General features: G+C 42.5%; 1 protein-coding gene across 1 annotated transcript in view; it reads left to right on the top strand.

Annotated features, from left to right (window-relative positions):
- TNFRSF21 (TNF receptor superfamily member 21) overlaps nt 1–14,095 on the top strand; it is a 63,284-nt gene that overhangs the window by 23,393 nt on the left and 25,796 nt on the right. The window lies entirely within an intron of this gene.

Here is a 14,095-nt window from a genome sequence, read left to right as displayed (position 1 = left end):
TCACTTTTCTCACGTGTACTCTTTCTTCCCTTATTTTTAGGATCCCATTTCTATCAGGAAGATAGGAAGGTCTTTTGGATTATAGACACCCAAAACTTAGTATGTTGGTGATCATCTGGGGCTGGGTCTTCCATCTCTTACCTACTAGTCAGAGTGTGTTGAGACAGGCTGGAATATTTCGGTTTTTCTTCTTTTGAAGGCAAAACATAACTTATAGAATTTGTTCCAGCGGCTAAGTTTGATCTGAAGCCTGTAGTCTTCAGACTGTGGCAGTAACTTCTCTTTCTTTAAATCCTAAGTGAGATTTCAGCCTGAAGTTTTGATAATCTCATTCAGGTGCCTTCTTTGCACTTAAAGGTGTAAGCCTAACTTTGTAGAAAGGAGTTTGGCCTTTTATATTGAGTCTTAAAAAATGTTTATACCCTTTGGCCCAGCAATTCTATTGTTGTGAATTTATCATAAAAGTATAAACCAGAAATACTTAAAAAAAAGATATAAGCACAAAGATATTAAACTTTTAACTAAGCATTATATATAATAAATAAAATGGGAAATAATCAAAGGGCCAGTTTTAGACAAATGACTAAATTATGCATATCCATATAATGGAATATTATGTTGACATTGAAGATTTTATGAACTTTTTTTACCCATGACACAGGACAATGTTTAAACTAGGTTAAAGAAAAGAAAAAAAAAACAAGCTACACATTTTATATAATATAGTCCCAATTCTTGTAAAACTTTAGAATAAAGACTGAAAGGAAATAGGCCCAAATGAAAATACTGTTTCTTCCAGTTTGATGGGATTTATGTGTGATTTTTTTCTTGTGTTTTTCTCTTCTTTATTAGTTTTCTGTCCTTTCCCCAAATTTTCTATAAATTTTCTACAACATGCTACTTGTATAATCAGAGAATTAGAGAAAGTTAAAAAAAACCAACTCGTTTTGCTTTCCTTTTGCTAATCTGTGTGAACGATCAAACCACATGAAAATTGGACTGAGGCACACATCCTCGTTGGGACAGAGCCCACACAGACTTGACTAAGACAGCCCGTGGCTGGCACCCCAGCTGGGGAAGGAAGGCTTCAATTCTTCTCTCCTTTTTAATAAAAAACCTTTTTATTTGGACATAATTACAAACTTATGGAAAAATTGCAAGAATAGTACAAAGAATACTGTATACTTGTGCCCAGATTGACCTATTGTTAACATTTTGCCCTTTTGCTTTATCATTTGCTCTCTTTATATAAAATTATAATTAGATTTCATATTATAAAATCTGTGATATAGAATATTTCATATATAATAATATAATGTTATATAACATACTATATATTGTGTATATATACATACATAAAGTAATTTTTCTGAACCATTTCATGACTCTTTATGCCTAGATACTTCAGTGCATATTTCCTAACAATAAGGATATTCTCTTACAAAAACATAGTACAGTTTTCAACCTCAATAAATTTAATGTGAATACAATATTTTAATTTACTGTTCATATTCCAATATTGTCAATGGACCCAGTAAGGCCATTGGTAGATAGTGTATTTTTTTCCTCTGGTATGGAATCTGGTCCGGGATCAGATATTTCATTAAAGTGCCCTTTAAGTGGCCAGTCAGAACACTTGTACATATAATTAGTAGAAAACAACATGAACATCCTGCTGGACTATGTAAATATTTGGAACTGTCCTTCCATTATTCACTTCATCAAAGTAGCAACTCCATTCCTTTAGTAGTTCCATTTATGGATTAGATTATGGTCAACTATATTTCTAAACTCTCTTTTGCAGTGTAGTTTTCAGAATTCTTGCGAACACAGTGAGTTGTAGAAATAAAACTGGTCCAGCAGCAGAAAGCAATTTAATACAATAACCTTAGACATTCTTATGACCATGGTAACCTTGTCAACTACTAAGCCTGTGTCCTTAAAACAATATCCTGTTTCATAAAAAGAATGGAAGTGCCAAATCAAACAAAGACTGACCATATCGTCTGTGAACACAGGAATATGCTTTTCCAAATAAATCACAGTAGTCTCATTCAGGTGTAGCTATCTATTTTAATAATTTAACCTTTTTCCCAGGTTTTTGCATTGGGATGTTTATATGTAAGGTGTTTTTCTAAGGAACACCTCTTCTTTCCAAATTGCTATTCTTAAAGGTACAACCAGGTAAAAATCCCATTACAAAGAGAGGTTCTGTTTAATAAAAACCATTCCAGGTGCTCAGAGGCCTGTAGAAACAATACCTTGTTGATCTGATTTGCAGTGATTTGTCCATTTCACACTGAATTCCTCATGAGGATGAGAGTGGGGATAAAATCGCCCAGCCCTGGGTGTCCTCTCTAAGAAGTCATATAAGACCTCACTTAGCCCTGCCCACCGTAAGCAGACCATGCTGTGCCCATGAATGCCACAAAGACCCTCAGCACTCTGAAGCTAGGTCATTGGTTCTCATCTTTCTTGCCAACAAGAGCCTCTTCTTTTATTTGGCTCCACTTACCCCTCTCTGCCAACCATGGACTTAGGATTTTTTAAGTTGAATGCCAAAAATCTGCAGTCCTACTTTCATGGAATCCTAGTGTTGGAAACACAAGATGAGACCTTATGTGGCTAGGAGGATGGAAGATTAAGGGTGCTGTGGTATTTGGTATGCTTCTTCCTTTCTGAAGTCAGAGCAAATTTATGTTTAGTAGATTGGGACTGTATTGTGGTTTCATGCAATATGTCTATTTCAGCAACAGGAATTGGAAGTCCCTTAGAATTTTTATACATAGGAATCTATTTAAGAATTTATTACAAAATCCAAGTGTCATCAAGATGTAAGTCTGTTATTGTTAACGCTTAATTTATGGTCTTGTCGTTTTTAAAAACTGTATTTCTTTTTGTAGTATAACCCCAACATAATTGGGTAAGTAAGTAGCGGTCCAAAATGTTCAATTTAATTTAAAATTAAGATTAATGCAGGTTCACATTAATCGAGAAGTTAGATGGAAAATAGTATTTTTCGTTTGATCTATTTTGTCACAAAAAGTATAAAAGTACAGATAATGAAAGTTAGTCCGTACACAACTGACCGTACGTGGCACTGACCAAGTCTCAAATGGTCTCAGGACGGTCCCTCCCTTCTCTCTCCTTGTCTCTCCTTGCCCACTTCTCTCGCTTCTCCCTTCCCTCCTTTATTCTCCCTTCTCTTTAACTCTTTGCAAAAAGTGTGAAGTTGGGTTCCCAGCAACCTGTTGCCCTAGGGATTCTGAGGGGAAGTTTGAAAAGCAAGTGAGGAGTGGAAATTGCCCTGAAATTACTTGTGGAGGAGGATCTGCAAGGTTATACAGGGAACAGAAAATCAGCAGTATCCTTGGATCCTATTTCCTTTTTCTTTCAGACTTCAGGCTCTGAAGAAAAATGAGGGAAAGAAGGGTGAGAGACAAAGGAATTGGATTTGTCATGTTGAAACTGCACTTCGTTCCTTATGAGCACGTTCTTAGGCCCGGGCCTTAGGGAGGGAGGACGCATTTGACACAGACCGGGCAGTGACCCCTTCCGGTGTAGTTACTTACAGCACGACGTACAAAGACAGCATCTTCTTTAAATTGACTGCAAAGGTTTTGTGAAAACAGCTGGTGCGCTCTCTCAAGCAGACTGTTTTGTACCTGTAGCAGCAAAAGTGCACATCTCCTTCTGTGGAACTAGATTCTAAGATGTTATTTCTTAGTTCCTTTAGCTCTTATTGTCTGTCACTGTTTAACTGTTTGTGTGTAGTGGTTTGTCTCGCCACATCGCTTACAAGTTCCTAGAGAGCAGACACTGGGTCGCATGTCCCCAGTGCCTGACCAATAGCCCAGGGCTCGAGGAGGGCTGGTCTAGAGCTGAGCCGGCCCATATTGTAGCTACATGAGCTACTTCATTTAAAACTAAAATTAAAAATTCAGTTCCTCAGTTGCACCAGCCACAGTTCAAGTGCCCAGTAGCCACACGTGGCTAGTAGTTACCATATTGGACAAGACAGATATAGAATATTTCCATCATAGAAAGTTCTGTTGGATAGCACTGGTCTAGAGCACCCATGAACTAAACCGTTTTCAAGGTTAGATTGTTTTCAGGCTGTTGAATGATTGGATTCTTTCCTTTTGACTAACAATGATATGTGGTGATAGATCTTAAGGTGAAAGATCTTAAGGTGGCTTCTTTGTACTAAATTGCCATAGATACCGAGCAGAATTATTTTTCGGAGCTAAAGGAGGCTTTCATGACAGCAGTGCTTTAAAATATGCAAAAACCGGCTACAGAAAGGTCGCTGGTATTCGTCCACCTGATTTTCTTCTTTAAAGTGAAACACTTTGACCCATGGACACCGGAGAGCAGAGTGATGTGAAGAGAGGGAGAAACCCGCTAATTCAGAGGCTGAGGCCCCTTTGTAAATGCTTAGGCGTTTGTGCTTAACCAGAATGGAAATGCATGAGCCTTGTGGGTAACCATAAGCAGTGAAACTTGTGGGAGTCATGTGGTAGGGTCAGAGGTGGGAGTGAGGGAGGCAATGGAGGCACGGATTTTGGGGGATGAAGTAGCATCATAGACTAGAAATTACCGTGGTAAACCTAGGTTCTAAAATTCTAGATTGCCATTCCTTGTTATTTCAGTGAATACCTGTTATTTTCCTGGGCCTCTGTTTATAAGGTTAGAAAAAAGGTGTTATAAAATGTGATTAAGAGCGAAGACTCTGGAGTTGGGTTCCACTTCCTAGCTGTGTGATCAAGAGCAAGTTATTTAACCACTCTGTGCCTCATTTTGCTCATGTGTAAAATGGGAATGATAATAGCACATATTTTCTTGTGAGAATTAAATAAGTGAATGTGTGCCCAGTGCTTGGTACATTGCTAGGCACATGGCCAGTGGTCCGTAAGTGCTAGTGTGAGGGTTAGGATGAGGATGACAGAGATGACACACCATCCTCAGTACTGTCATCATCACCTCCATCCTCTCTGGTAATCTCTTGGTCTGTTTCCTCATTCACTCACAGACGTAATGACCAGAAAGAGTCTCCTTTAAAATACATGCAACTGTACTTATGTGGTGTCAAAACTGCCACCTTATAAGAGCTTATTAGAAACATGGTTTTCCTTCTATATCAGAAATGATTCATTATTAGTTTAATTAATCTACTGTTGTAGGCAGTGCCCTCTCAAATGGGCAGAAAGCCTCATAAATAATCAAACAAGACTCTTTTTTGGCTTTATATTTGGATGTATATTTATTCTCTCCCCAGTAATGTTTTCTCTAAACTGTCTATACCAGGGGTCAACAAACTAGGAAATATTGTAGGCTTTGAGTATTTTATGCTCTGTGTTGCAACTACTCAACTCTGCTTTTGTAGTATGAAAACAGCCATAGACAACATGTAAAGATGGGCATGGCTGTGTTCCAATAAAACTTTATTTACAAAAATAAAGGTCTTGTCCCAGAGGCCATAGTTTGCCAGCCCCTGATCTATACCACAGAAGTGTCATCTCTTAGCAGCTTCTCGTCTCTTGCCTCCTGGTGGCTTGCACAGCTTGGGTAAGCAGTCTGGTTCTTCTTAGAGACTTTCTCGAATTCCAGCAATTCTCGCACCTTACTTTTAGCAGTAATGTTTTCTAGTCTGCTGAAGGGATGAGTAACAAAGAAGACCATCAGATGTGTGTGGGAGCTAGGAAAAGCTGGCAGGTATCCTTGTCTTTTCTCTTAAAAATTGCTCGATGCTCCCTCTGTCTCCTGACAGAAATCAGCTTTTATCAGGAGAGCTCACTCTTCCCTTGTTGTGGGTCCACCTCACAGGCGTACCTGCCATGGGCTTGCTACAACTTGTCTCTTAGACAAACAGGAACCATAGAGGAAGAAAGGATAGCTTGGGTCCAATTTCTCCTCCTACCTTTCATCTGTTTGCTCAGGGAACTGCGGTACTTTGAGAGGAGAGAGGGGCCAAGAGGAGTGGTAGACAGATGTATCTAGCTTTAGACTCCAGATCCACCCCTGCTTTCCTTATAGAGAAACTGAGAGTAATGGAGTCCAAATATCTTCTTGGTTCAGAACTCATCTAGTGCTACTTGAGGAGAGTTAGGAGGAATGCAGGATCTGCTACCCAGGATAAGGGTATCTGAAATGCAGTCCTTTTAAGACGTCTGAGATGGTTGAGCAGAGGCATGGGCTCATTCCTCGAAGCTTGGATTGCAGCACAAAGGAGGAGCTGTCGGACAGAAACAACATTGGGCTAGGAGAGTTGAAGTCCAGATCTGGTTCTGCTGCTAAAAGTCTGGATGATTCTGGGCAAAACACTCTCTCTTTGAATCGCAACTTGGTTTGTAAAATAAGATTGGAACTCATCACAGGGGCGTCACCAGATTTTGATCAATGTGACTGTTTGCCATAACCAAGTATACCTACTGTCACACTGATGTCTGTCAAGGAACCACTGCCCTGATTGGTCCTGCGGTGTGCTGTAGAGTGGAGTACAGTGTGTTGCTAGTCAGAGATAAGAGGCCAGGCTGAATCCCAACTGATGCCAAAGAAGGACTGTGTGCTCATTGCAACACGCTTATAATAGAGTAAGGTCAGGGCAGCAAAAATTTCCACTCAAATCAGGACACATGGTTGGGGAGGACCAAGAGAATGCGCAATAACTCTGCTTGCTTTTTGGGAGAATGTGAGACATTTTTATAGTGTGGTAGAGATTGAGCAGTTATTACAGAACTAATGTTTTGGGTCTTTCAGTCCCTTTAAATGTATCACCTTGATTGCAAAGGAGTTGAGAAGCCCTGTCCAAGGCTTTCATCCGCTTCTGAATTTTTATGCCGAGGGAGACCTTGGTCTCCTCATGTGGGCCAGGGAGCCCCAGCCACAAATAGAACTCCTGAGAACAGCTTTGCATTGGTCACAGGAGGGCATATCTGGGAAATGCTTTACCTGCTTTGGAAAAGTCGCTCACCTCTCGTGCTGGCTGCGAGGAGGCCAGCGGCTCATAGCCTCCCATAAAGAGAACCAGCTTCTAGGCTACATGTGCGCCGGCGGGGAACACCTCGCAGTCTAGCTAAGCGGTAATAAATAGGTTTCGGCTTTTGCTGCACGGCAGCCCTCTTTAACTTTCATATATTCTTATCACAGGTCATTAGTGTGACAATTACTCTCCCTGGTAAAGGAGTTCTTAAATTACATGTTTGCCACTGATCTCTGCATCTTTGTAAGTCACTGGAACTTTGCTTAAAATTTTACGAGGCAATCTAAAAGTGATCCTTGAGGATGAGGAAACATGTCCCTCGTAAGAGGGTAGAAGGCTGGGGTTATAGAAATAATTTATTTCACTTCCAGAAAGGCAATGTCCAAGTCTGGTTTCACCTGCAGGTAACAGGCTAAGTGCCCTGCGGGCACCCCGGAGGCCCGGGCAGAGCTCTTGCCCACAGGATTTATCTTTTGCCATGATGACCCTGAATTTCTTCAGGGAAAAATGCTGTGAGAGACATTAGATTAGCGAGGAACTATCCTCTTGTCTTATTACACATTTCTCCCTCTTTGTTCTGCTTTTGCTGTATTATCTCCTGTTTGAGAGTTGTTGTCCATAGGTTAAATTATTTTCCTAAAGAGAAGCTCAATGGTCGATCTGCCAATTCTAAATTAGTCGTACTTTGACTGAAGCAGAGGAACATAACATATGAAGTAAGCATTTCCTGTGTACCCTGTGCTCTCTTGCTCTGAAATGACGGGGGAAGTTTGTAACCAGGTTCACCTTTAAGGAATCCCGAGGCAAAGGAAAGATTAGGAAATTTCAAAAATAACTCATTAAACTGCTTGACTTCTGTTATTGTCATTGACTTATATGTAGTTGAACGCCAATTTCAAGGCATTGCCCTAGGACTAGGGCTACTAGACTTGAGTAACAAAAGGAGTGCTTGTTTTAGTTTTATTGTGGGAAGACTTCAAGTTGGAGAGCCATGGAGATCATGAGGAATTGTGTGTGTGTGTGTAAGTCAGAGAGAGAAGAGACCCATTTAGTCCAACACTTTCACTTTACAGAAGCTGAAACTGAGGCCCAGGGAAGAACAGTGACTTGCCCAAAGACACGTGCCCAGTGGGCCAGAGGGGAGACCAGAGCCTGGGTCTCCCGTCTCCTGGGAAGTACCCTTTATGTTTCACATGTTGCCTCTCTGGTCAAAGGACTGCAGAGTTCTGCTCAGTCCAGAGGATGTCATGGTTTGAAAACAATTACTCAAGTTTCTTGAACGAGAAAATAGAGAGGCCGTTTACCTGTGAGGATACTGGAAGCTGAGATTGGGAGAGCAAAAGAACTTAGGCCTTTGGCCTTTAATTTGCTTAGTGCACTTTTGTATCCTTGAACTGAGCTATATTTTAGGCCTTGAGTTTTATATATTTTTTATTTTTTATTTACATAACATCATCCCAACTTACCTAGCAAACAAGCAAAAAGGCATCCCTTCTCATCTATGTGTTGTCTTTAGGCTTTACTCAGTAACAATTTCGTTCTTGGTTCTCGATCCTTATGAATCCCAACAACAGGCTTAGAAAAAATGTTTCCTTTCTTCTCTAATTGTGGTTCCTCCTTTAGGATTGGTCAAGTGTGGGAGAATTGGTCTTTATTAGAGATTGTAAAGGAAACGTAGCTCTCAGATTCACAACTCGGCAGACTTCATCCTCATCCCAGGCTAACAGTAAGACGCAGTCGAATTGTAGGAGTGGAACTGCGGTTGTGTTTCTTGTATATTTCCCTGGGGTTGCAGTGGTTGGTTGGGTGACAGGTGTTGAGTAACTGGAAGCTGTGCCCTGGATATGTTTGAACACTATCAATATACTCTTCAGTCAGGTTTCAGGAATGACTTAAAACGTTTCATCTGAATTATTAAAACCACCATGCGCGGTGTTCAGAAATGAGGAATGAATGAAGTGGGTCAGGAATTCGATAAGTACTTCTCCACTTCATTTTTCTCTAAAGTGAGGTAATGAGATGTTTGCCACTCCTGACATAGGCAAGATCAGGAGTTGATTTGGGGACAATATCATGGTATAAACTGTGACTACTAATATATTTTTCTAACCTTATAAGAAAGGTTTTTGCTCCCATTAAGTTTTCATTGTCTACTTTAACAAGGCCATATATCATGCTTACTCAGTGCCATATCCTGTTCTAAGCATTTTATAAACATAAACTTAATTTTCATAACTCTATGAGATAGGCCACTATCATTGTCCTTATACAGATGGGGAAACTGAGAGTAACTTGCTCAAGGTCACACAGGTAGGGAGTGGCTGTGTCAGGTTTTAAACTCAGGCATCAGTCTGGTTGTAGACATTGCCTTTTGATTCTCAGTATCTGGATTTCCCATCAATTAATTACCTGATCTAGAAAGTTCTAGATTTCTGTGGTTGATTTACCATGCTCAATCAAGAAAAATTTATTTTCCTTAGCAAAACTCAGCTTGTTCTGAAATAAAACTACAAAATTGTCATCAGTGGTGAGTTTTCCTCTGTAGCAGTCACTCCAATTTTTTACTTTTCACTTTTTTTTTTTAAGATTGTTTGAAGTGGAAAACTTCTAAAGCCAGATACCAAATGGCTGAAGGCTCTGAGGGCTGTTTTAAAAAATAAAGGCTGTTTCACTAAGTCAGAGGTGATGGAGTCCTGCTAATCTGAACTCACATCTGTGAACTTGGTGCTTTTCTCAGCACCAGACAGCAGCAGCAGCTGCTGACAAGAAGCCCTCATTCCTCTGCCAGGAGCCTCTTTGACTCACAATTCCAGACAGCCATCCTGTCTGTCAGCCCAGATTTCCTATGGGAAATAGACTTGAAGTGTAAACACCAGGAAGCCAGGCCGAAGGGAGGAGATTATTCCCTTTGAGAGGCGGTGGTGCCCTAGCACTCTGCTCCCAGGGCATTTTGCAGGGGCGGGAATAGGCGGGCTGTTTCCACCCTCTACCCCACTCACTGTCTTTTCTACCTTGGCTTCCAGTAATACCATTGCCAGCAGACAGCATCTTTCTGTTTAACCTCTGAGGATGTTTGAGGATTATAAAGCACAGACTGTTGCAGGAGAGAAGCCTCTTATTGCCATAGCCTAAAAAGTATTATCTCGTGCACAGTCTGGCTGGAGACAAAGTGGCCAGAGATGTGGCCTGTGCCCTCTGGAGTCAGAGGCTACTGTCCTCCCCAGGCCCACCCACTGATGACTTTTTTCTCTAGGCTTTAGGGGGAAGGTATTTTTTTTTAATGTATATTTTATTCTGTAACTTATCTGACTAACAGCTTTTGAATTTAGGCTGTTTGGGATATTGGAAAACAAATCAGCATTTTCCCCATGTAAGGCTAAAATACAAGCCGAAAAAACATTCTTAAAAATTAGTGTCCTTGAATCAGCCTGGTCAGGTATTGTGTAAGCAGATTTTGCAGAGGAGGAGGAATTTCTAGAATTCTGCTTCATTCTTCATGAGTAGTTGGTCATTAACATTGCAGGGTATGTACAGAGTTTGACATAGTAGGTTTGTTGTTGATATGTCGAGTTTTAAAAAAATAGATGGGTTCACGTTTTATTGTTTTCTTTTTTTTTTGTGAGGAGGACCAGCCCTGAGCTAACATCCCATGCCAATCCTCCTCTTTTTTGCTGAGGAAGACTGGCCCCGGGCTAACATCCGTGCCCATCTTCCTCTACTTTATATGGGACGCCGCCACAGCATGGCCTAACAAGCAGTGCATCGGTGCGCACCCGGGATCTGAACCGGCTAACCCTGGGCCACCGCAGCGGAGCGTGCGCACTTAACCGCTTGCGCCACCAGGCTGGCACCAGCATTTGGCATTCTTGATTGCCTTGGCCTCCAGAACACTGCACCCTCCCGGTTCCCCTTCCACCTCTCTGGCTGTTGCTTCTCCATCTTCTTGGCTAGTTCTTCCTCTTCGACTCAACCTCTAAACAGTGCAGAGCCCCAGGGCTCTGGGGCTTTTCTCTCTGCACACTCTCCCTCCGCTGATGACCCATGGCTTTAAAAACCATCTATCTGCTGGTAATTCTCAAGTGCAGATACCCAGCCTGGATCTCATACCTGAACTCATGCAAATATCCTCCTGCCTCCTTGACAGGCCCAGATGTCAAACAGGCACCTCACACTTAAGACGTCTAGAACTGAATGCCAAACTATGCTGCCACATGGGTTAGCCACTGCAGAAAGTGGCTCCTCCAGTCTTCCAGCTGCTCAGAGCAAAACCTTAGAGTCAGCCTTGACTCCTTTCCTTCTTTCTCACCCCATAGTTTATCCACTAGCAAATCCCATCAGCTCTACCTTCCAGATGTATGCTGAAGTTGACCATTTCCTATCATTTTCGCTGCCACCACTCTGGCCTAAACCACTATTGCCTCCCTCCTGGATTACTGCTGCGGCCTTTAACTGCTTGCTCCACTTCTGCCCCCCCCCCTTCAGTTTGTTCTTGACACAACAGCTGGAATGATCCTGTTCAAATGTCTATCAGATAGTCATTTGTCTGTTCAAAATCTCCAATGACTTTCCATGGCATGCAGAGAAGCAGCTTAAAGGCCCAGTGCAATCTGTATTCCCCTCCCCACCCTTTGTCTCCCAGTCTATGACGCCCACCACTCTCCCCCTCGCTCACTGGCTCCAGCCACACCAGCTCTCTGCTCCTCCTTGTACATGCCAACACCCCTCCTTCCTTCACACCTGCCTTCCCCCAGATATCTGCCTGGCTTACCCCCTTTAGCTCTTGATTGAAATGTTCAGCCTCAGTGAGGCCTTCTCTTAGCTATGGGGGAGAAGGCCCTGTATCAACATTGCAGCCCTGCCCACTCCATCCGCTTTCCTTGCTCTGTTTTTCTCCTTAGCGCTCCTCACTAGCTAACACGCTAAATATTTTGTGACTTCCCGTGTCCCCCACTAGAAGGCAGGCTTCATGAGGAGGGGATTTTATTTTGCTTTGTTGGCTGCCATACCCCAGTGCCTAGACTAGTGTCTGGTGCTGAGTAAGTGCTAAGTACGTTCTTGTTGAATGAGTAAATGAACAACTTCAAACTTGGACTAAGATAAGGAGGAAGGAGGCAGTTTTGGTTTTGCTTTTTGTTTTCCTTTGTGGAATGAAATCAAAGGTTATTAGTTTTCCCGTAGCATCAGTGATATCTCTTTCTTCCATCTAGAAAATTGTCGACTGCTCTGATGTTTTGTTCTTGGTAAACAGTCTGTCCATTAACGTCACGGGACCTTTGCACGGTGGTTTTTAGTAGCTCCTGAGATTCATCTGAGCGTACAATGATTATCCCCTGAACCTTCAACAAAATAGTGATGAATTCTGCTTCAGAGATCACTTTTTGGGGTTAAAATGAAGTCTAAACAGTTCCTCCAACTGAGTTTTGTACCTCAACTAGGAAAGGAGTCTATTTAACTCAGGGCATACCGAGTTCCCAGCTCTGATAGAGCAATTTCTTGTGTGATGTGTTGGGAGAGATCGCTGTTGATACACCATTTTTTAACCAGACTATGATGTACTGGTTACCACAAAACCCATGTACATGTGGGTCCGTTGCTTTTAGGAGCACTTCCTCTGTGATCAAGCCAGACAGATGACGGCCTGGACAGCTTGTCTCTGCAGGAGGATTCGCTGCAGTGGGAGAATCCAGGAGACCTCTCCTCCCCCTCAGCTCTGGCTCCTGATGTGGACTTGGTGGACCACCCTCAATGGGAGAGGGCACCAGCAGAGAGAGAGGCTATTGCACAAGAACTGGCTTCCTGTGCTAGGAAACCCAGGTTCCACTCATTGGTGACCACACCGTGGGCCAGCCTTCTCATTAGTAGAGAGACTGGAGATCTGGCAGGGCGGTATGGCAAGGGTGTGATGGCAGGGTGGCCCTCGGGTTCTCAGTGGCTTAAGTTATAGAGGCTAATGCGATGATAAAAGAGGGAGGGGAGTTCAGGGAAGAGGGGAGGGATGACAAAAAAAATGCTCATTCATTTAAAGATATTCATTATATTCCTATTATGTGCTGGCTCTGGGAGGTGCTGGGGATCAAAGCAGATGTGGGGCTCAGGCAGAAGGTAGTCAGAAAAGGCATCTCTAAGGACATGACCATTGTACAGGGGAGAACATCAATTCTGGGAATACTTAAGCCAGGTTCTTATTCAAATTTCCGAACTTGACATACATTGCTCTGTACATACGTGGTGTGTGTTGTGTCCATCTTTGCCCTTGTGTCTGCAGTTTGCAGGCCTGGGGTCATAGCATGTGCTGATGAAGAGCATGTCTTGGGGGTGTGGGGATCGGGGATCGGGGTGGTGGTAGAAGGGAAGTCGTCTTGAGCTCACGTCTCCTGTTTTCCACGTGTGTCTCAGGAGACTGCTGTGTGTGTGTAGAGAAACCAGCAGAGGGATAAGTGGAGTCAGCTGTTGTGGGAGGAGGTTGTGTATTAATTGCCTCCATGGGAATTTTCTCATTATTTGTCCCTCTACCTTTCTTTCTGGAAGAATAATGAGACCTGACATTACATTTAACAAGTATGGGAGATGCAGTGGGAATACTTGAATCTTTTAAATGATGAGAGTTTGGTACCATCAAAAAGCTTATAAACACATTCATTTCTTTGATGCACCCAGTCGGTACGCAGCCTGGCTGTCCAGCATGAGATCTAGAGTGCTGTGTTGTGGGTTACAGACGGCCTTTGTTTCCGCCGGCTTGTCGTCACTGTCGTTCGTGCCTCTTCCAGCGAAGGCTTTAATATGGGTTCTTAATGATGGCACTCATTTCAGATATTTCTCTTCCAAAAGGACAGAGCTTTAAGAACTTCTCTGGTTATAATGGTCAATTCGGGTTTTTATTAAAAGAGGAGGAACCCTTTATTGCATACTGGAGTTGACATGGAGCTTTAAAAGAAACGAGCCTCAAATTAGGGTTGTCACCCAGATAATATCTAATTCAGGGTTTTGTAATGCACGGGAAAATGCCATTTCTTCCATAATAACCCAGTTGATCGCCTCATGCCTTAATTCCTGAGCTCCCTTGTGGCGGATCTGGGCCATGTCAGCTCACCCGGAAGAGCCCACTGACTACTG

The sequence above is a fragment of the Ceratotherium simum genome, chromosome 13 (genome assembly GCF_057802395.1).
Source record: "Ceratotherium simum simum isolate JZ-2026a chromosome 13, ASM5780239v1, whole genome shotgun sequence".
NCBI lineage: Eukaryota > Metazoa > Chordata > Mammalia > Perissodactyla > Rhinocerotidae > Ceratotherium > Ceratotherium simum.
The sequence above is the reverse complement of the archived record's forward strand: the minus strand, read 5'-3'. Positions and strand labels throughout refer to the sequence as shown.